The following is a 6,116-nucleotide window of genomic DNA, read 5'->3' as shown; positions in this document are numbered from 1 at the left end:
TAGCATGTAGCATATATGACAGGAGCGATGAGAAATAGTCAGAAAGGGGATTTGGAGCTAAACTGGGAATGACCAGGGGGCTACCCTTAAATGCAGCCACCTTGGTTGGTGGACAGAGGCTCAGACCCTGAGTCACAAGGAACAAGGTTCTAGTCCTGCCTCTGACTTATCCTGACTTTATGACCCTGGATGAGTCCTTTCACTTCTCTGTGCTCCAAGCACTTCTAATCCTTGGAGTGACAGAGGAGTTCACATCTTCGGAGACGCTTTCTCCCGGAGCTGCCTACACTGATAAAATAACTTTTTTGGGGGTCTATTATTTTACCCCAGCCCCTGCCCCCAAATGCGTTCTCTGCTCTTTCCATCAATAAAACAAAGAGGGAAAGGCCCCTTCCAATTCTAACAATGTTTCTGGTTCTTTTCTTTGTTAAAATTCAATTAATTCGTTTGTTGGTTACATTAACGTACCCAGTTTCTGTTTCCGACTGGCCTTCAAGGCTGCCTGGAGTTCTTCTCTGGACACGTGGTTCCCCCATCCTCAGAGCTCTTGTTCTCTTTTTGGCCTGAACTATCAGAGCATCTCAAGGGAGCAAGCAAGGGGCCTCGGGGGTCAGTGAGCCCAACCTGTACCCAAGCAAGGGTCCCCTCTAAAACAGAACCGACGGCCTCCAGGGACGGAGGCCACTACTCCCTGCCTGAGCCCAGGCCACTCCGGACTGCTCTCATGCCATTTATAGAGAGCCAGCTCTCTCTAAAAAAGGACAAGTTGTGTCCTTCTATCAAGCTCCAGTGGGCTTCTCTGCATCTTCCATCCACTGTTCTGTCCTCTGGGGCCCTGCACCACGACTCTCAAAGCATGGCTGTTCACTTGTGTGCCATCTCTTCCACTGGACTGCGAGTTCCCAGAGGGCCAGCCTGGTTCAGGGGGCATCCCCTACAGTGCCCGGCTTACCACGGGGCCAAGGACCTCAGCTACCTCTGCCACCATCTATGGCATGGATGTCAAATGTTCTTTAAGAAGGGTGCTAAGAGGGACAGAGTGGCTGCCCCACCTCCCAGGCTTACAATCTGACAAAGAACTGAGCCCTTGCCCCGAGGGATTCTGGTATCACCCTGATTTCAATAGCAACCTTCTAAATGAAGGTCCCAGCCACCCTAGGGCCCTAGGGCCTTTGGGTGTCAAAGGGTGAGCTTCGGTCCTCACCCAGTCTTCAGTTCTTTCTTTTCCTCGTCACCTCCGTCTCCTGCCTTCAAAGAGGCAAGAAGCTGATCCCTTAGGGGCAGAGGGTGGCAGGGTGGGAGGGAGTAGAAAAGCAGTTGCCATTTCTGGATCTCCCCCAGACTCAATTCCATTCAGCAAGGGTTGGTGGCCTGCTCTCTGAAGGCCAGATGCCAAATGGGTGCCGGACATCCAAAGGCAAAAAAAGAAAACGGAACCAATCTTTCCAGTCCTTAAGAAGCTTAGCTTCTCCGGGTGGAGACACAGACAGCTAGCCCAGGCTCCCCTGGGTGGTTTCTAGCAGGCATGACTTTACCTGGGCCCAGAATTCAGGGATCAGGTTTCTTGGTATTATTCGGACAGACCTGCCTGGACACCTTAGACTACCCCCCACGCAATGTCCATTCTGACCCCCTCCATGGCTAGCATTTCCCACCCCAGCCCACAAATTACTCTGTATTTACTTTCTATGTCTTTGTATCTCCTTATCTGTGTATGTGTGACTCCCCCTACGGAGAATGGAAGCTCCTGGAGGGCAGGACTTGTCACTTTAGTTCCTACATTCCAAGGGTCTAGGACAAAACTCAGTAAGTACGAGGGAGCTTTAATGAATGCTTGTTCAAGTCCACTGCAATGGAGGGAGAGAAGCTCGAGGAGCCTGGGGTGCCCAGCCGGATCTGTTCAGCCAGACTGGCCTCAGCGTTATCATTTTAGCCAATTTCTGCCCAGTCACAAGACCCAAACTTTACAACTCCTTAAGCTTTGACCTGGAAAATGCTGTTTTTCCCACCATCATGCATTGCAGAGGGAGGCTCCAGAACGGGAAAGGGTTTGAGGATCCAAATTCAAATCATCCTGTCCCCCAGAGGCCACCTAGAACTCCCCACCAGGACTGGCCAGGCTCCTGGAAGGACAAGCGAAAGAGCACTTCCTTCCTTCCTTCCTGCATTGTTCTCTTCACTCCTCCTTCCAGCCATAATAACGATAAGCATTTTACAAACCTCACCTCTTTTTAGTCTCACCACTCTAGCAGGGAGGTGCTATTACTATCCTCATTTGACAGCTAAAGAAACTGAGGCCAAGAAAAGTTTACTGCCTTACCCTGGATCACGTGGACAATGGGAAGCACAGGAGGCAAGATTTGAACCCAGATCATCTGACTCCAGAGATAGGATCCTTTCCATTGTACCATGTAGGGGGCCTGCACAGGCTGGTGCAGAAGTGTTCTAAGGCCCTTTCCCAGTCTTCGCTCCCAAAGCTCTCGAGGGCCCTCTCATCATCATCTGCCATCCCTCATTAGAGAAGCTCAGTAAAGATGCCTTCAGAGACTCCCTCCTTCCCTTCCTCCTGTAGCCCGGAAAGCTGAGCTCACTGATGCCGGAAAAGCCTAGAAGGTCCCAGAAGGGAGAGATCTTTTCTCTTCATTTTGTAAAACAGCCCTTGCGGTGCCTCTCAAGGAGCCGGAGTTTGGGTAGAAAGGCTGAGAAAATCGTCCTGTTGCTCCACAAGTTATTCCTAAGGTTGTCTTCAAGGACTTGAGGAGCTGTTAGGGGGAAGAGGGATAAGCCTTGTTCTTCTTGGCCCCAGAGGAGTGGGCAGAAGTTATGGAGGTGTGGCTTTAGGTTTTATCTCCCCAAAGACTTCCTAACCATTAGAGCTGTCTCACAGGAAGGTACTGAGTTCTCCATCACTGAGGGAGGATAAAGGGGGTAGCTAAGTGGTGTAGTGGATAGACTTTTGGGCCTTTGATCAGGAAGACTTGAAGTCATATCTGGCCTCAGACACTTCCTAGCAGCATGACCCTGGGCAAATCATTTAACCTCGTGTGTCTCAGTTTCCTCATCTGTAAAATGAGTTGGAGCAGGAAATGGCAAACCACTCCAGTATCTCTGTCAAGAAAACCCCAAATGGGATCATGCAGAGTTAGACATAACTGAATAATAACAGTAAATAAGAGGATAAAAGATGGTGTATGTAAAGGACTTTGAAAATCTTAAATCACAAAATAAATTGTCATTATTTTGCATGGGCTCTATGACTTTACTGATGGAGGGAACTCGCAGGTAAGGGAACTTCCTTTACCAATGCTGGGTGTTAACAAGTATATTTAATAGCTTTAGAGAATTGTTGGTATCCCTGAGTAGCTCAATGACTTGCCAAGAGCCATTTGGTGAGTAAGTGTCTGAAGTAGGACTTGAATCTAAGTCTAAGGCTAGAATTCCATCCATTGTGCCACTGACATGATTTAGTGAGCATCTTAGGCAGTTAGGTGGCACAGGATAGAGTGTTGGGCCTGGAGTCAGGAAGACATGAGTTTAAATCTAGCCTCAGACACATACTAGCTATGTAACCCTGGATAAGTCACTTCACCCTGTTTGCTTCAGTTTCCTCATCTATAAAATGAGCAAAAGAAATGGCAAACCACTCCAGTATTTTTGCCAATAATTCCCCAAAGGAAGTCACTAAGAATCAGACATGACCGAAATGGTGGGTCTTGTTCAGGTCCGGGTTGCACTAGCTCATCTCTGGGTTTACTTCCAGTTTTCAGGTTCTGGGAATCTACAAAACCTTCCTGACAGTTCTATTACCTATTCTTTCAATCCTTAGGGTGGAGCTCTTCCATCTCCAGACTGACTTTGTTCACCTTTTCTCCATTTGCGCCCAATCTCCATTCTTGGAGACTACCACCCCAGATTGCCATCGCTCTACCTCTCCGCTGGCAAATTCACCTGCTGTCCCTTTTTGTAAGAGCTTTGAGGTTGGGGCAACTTTCTCTCCTAGCTCCTATGGAGCCTTTTAAGGGGTGAACTGACTGCCAAAGTACTAGAACCCTGGAAAAGAGAGACAACAGAGGACTCACAGACTCCTAAGATGGGAGCATTTCGAGCCCAGCCTGCCAGGGGGAAGACGGCACAGGCTTTTTATCTTACTTACAAAAGATACCTATAAGCATGCATCTCGCTGATGTGGCCCATAACAGTTTACACGTCTCTTCCCAACAATAATACTGTCTGGTGGGTTATGACTTTTATGGAGGTCCAAACCAATGTCCAGAGAAGTTAATTGCTTGCTCATGATCACACAGCTAGCTAGTAAGTGGTAGACTGGAGGTCTGAACCTAGATCTTCTGACTCCAGATTCAGTGGTTGTTCTCTTTTCCCTCTCTCTGTCACATCTCTTTTATTTTTGGTCTAGACCTGCAATTTGATTAGTATAGAGAACTCCTCAGTGAGGAAACTTCTTCCACTCATCCGCATCAGCAATCCTGTGTATTTTTTACTCTTAGAGGGCTGCCTGTGGCACAGGTTAAGAGACTGGTCTAGGTTCACAAAGGCAGTGGCTGTCAGAGACATGCCTCGAACCCACGTCTTTCTGCTTCCAAAGTCAGCTGCCTGTGTCTTCTATATCACACATTGCCTCTCTATCACATATCCCCTCTTCCTCCAGAATCTAAGTGCAGCTCTCTGGTTTGGAGAATCTGATGGCTACTTGGGCACCAAGACGCCCCTGACTACCCACACCTGAGATCAGTCCTCTCTCCTGCTGATGTGCCATGGGGCAAAAGGGATCAGTCGCAAGTCATCCTAGAAGTCCACCATCCTCACTGAGCTGAAGCATGACCCCCCACTGCCTGCCTGCAGACCCTCAGCATTAGCTTCCTGCCTTTTCTGGGATGTTTCTTATTCTTTTCATTAGTGTTCCTGGAGCTATCAGCCCAACATTCACCACAGTCCCAACAAAACGGTTCAAATCAGACTTGTTGGTGGGATTTTCCCATCTCCCCCAGGAGATGCCACCTTTGACACGGTTTGTCTTACGCCGGCTGACTGGCGAGTGGATGGAAGTACTGCTCATCGTACTACTCAGTTAATGGGCTAGCTTGGGGCCATACCCCATGAGAAGGGGACTCTATGGTTCCAGAAGAAGCGCAATCTGAATCTTCCTGTCCTACCGTGCAAGCATGGTCCAGAAGCATCCTACTGAGATGATGGCCAGCAATGACACTACCCAAGACACCCTTTATTTGTTGTTCAACCTTCATTTCCTCCACTGAGCTCCTGATCCATTATCATTTAAGAAGCTAATTGACACATAAAATAAATAAGAGAGAAGTCGGGTAATTTTCAGGAGATGAAGAGAGGAAGAAACTTCTACCATCTGCCCACCATCCATTCCCCATCTGGGAGGTTAGACTGCCCAGCTGCGATGCAAGCCCAATTCCCCAGGCAAATCGCTCACTTCAAATGCAAGGTTGGGACAGACACTTACATTTTCTCCTCCTCCCGCTGGTCAAGGTGCATGTCATGACATCCAGAGGGAACCAGATGGCCTCTCAGAAAATTAAAGAAAATCTTGCTTTATCGGGTACCATTTTTATCTCCAGTCCTCAGTTCCATCCTGGCCTCCTCTCACTGTAGGAACTGCATTATCTGGGGGCAGGGAAGCAGGGAGGGAGGGAGAGAATGTGTGTGTGTGTGTGTGTGTGCGTGTGCGTGCTGGAGAGAGCAAGTTGTGTGTGTGTGTGTGTGTGTGTGTGTGTGTGTGTGTTTGGAGGAACAAATAACAAATGTGATTTTAAATGAGCTCCAGGGAAATCCTGTAACCTGAGGAAGCAAGTCAGCAAGCCCCAGCACTTAGCCCAAGCCTAGAGTTCTGGCTTTAAACATTGGTGAATGATTCCAGTCCCGAAGCAAGGAGCATCTCTCATAATGGAGCAGCTTGTTTTACTCACTCTGGCTGGGCGCATCAGAAAATAGGAAGGTGAATCCAGTGACCCCGGGGCCTCCCTTGTCTCCCATGCCTGCTTCCAGGATGCTCGTGTGAGCTGGGAAAGGAGACTTTTCCCCTCTAAGTGCCCACAGAAGCCACGTGACTGGCAAAATGTCCAAATGAAATT

This window comes from Gracilinanus agilis, chromosome 1, assembly GCF_016433145.1.
Source record: "Gracilinanus agilis isolate LMUSP501 chromosome 1, AgileGrace, whole genome shotgun sequence".
Taxonomy (NCBI): Eukaryota; Metazoa; Chordata; class Mammalia; order Didelphimorphia; family Didelphidae; genus Gracilinanus; species Gracilinanus agilis.
The sequence above is the reverse complement of the archived record's forward strand: the minus strand, read 5'-3'. Positions refer to the sequence as shown.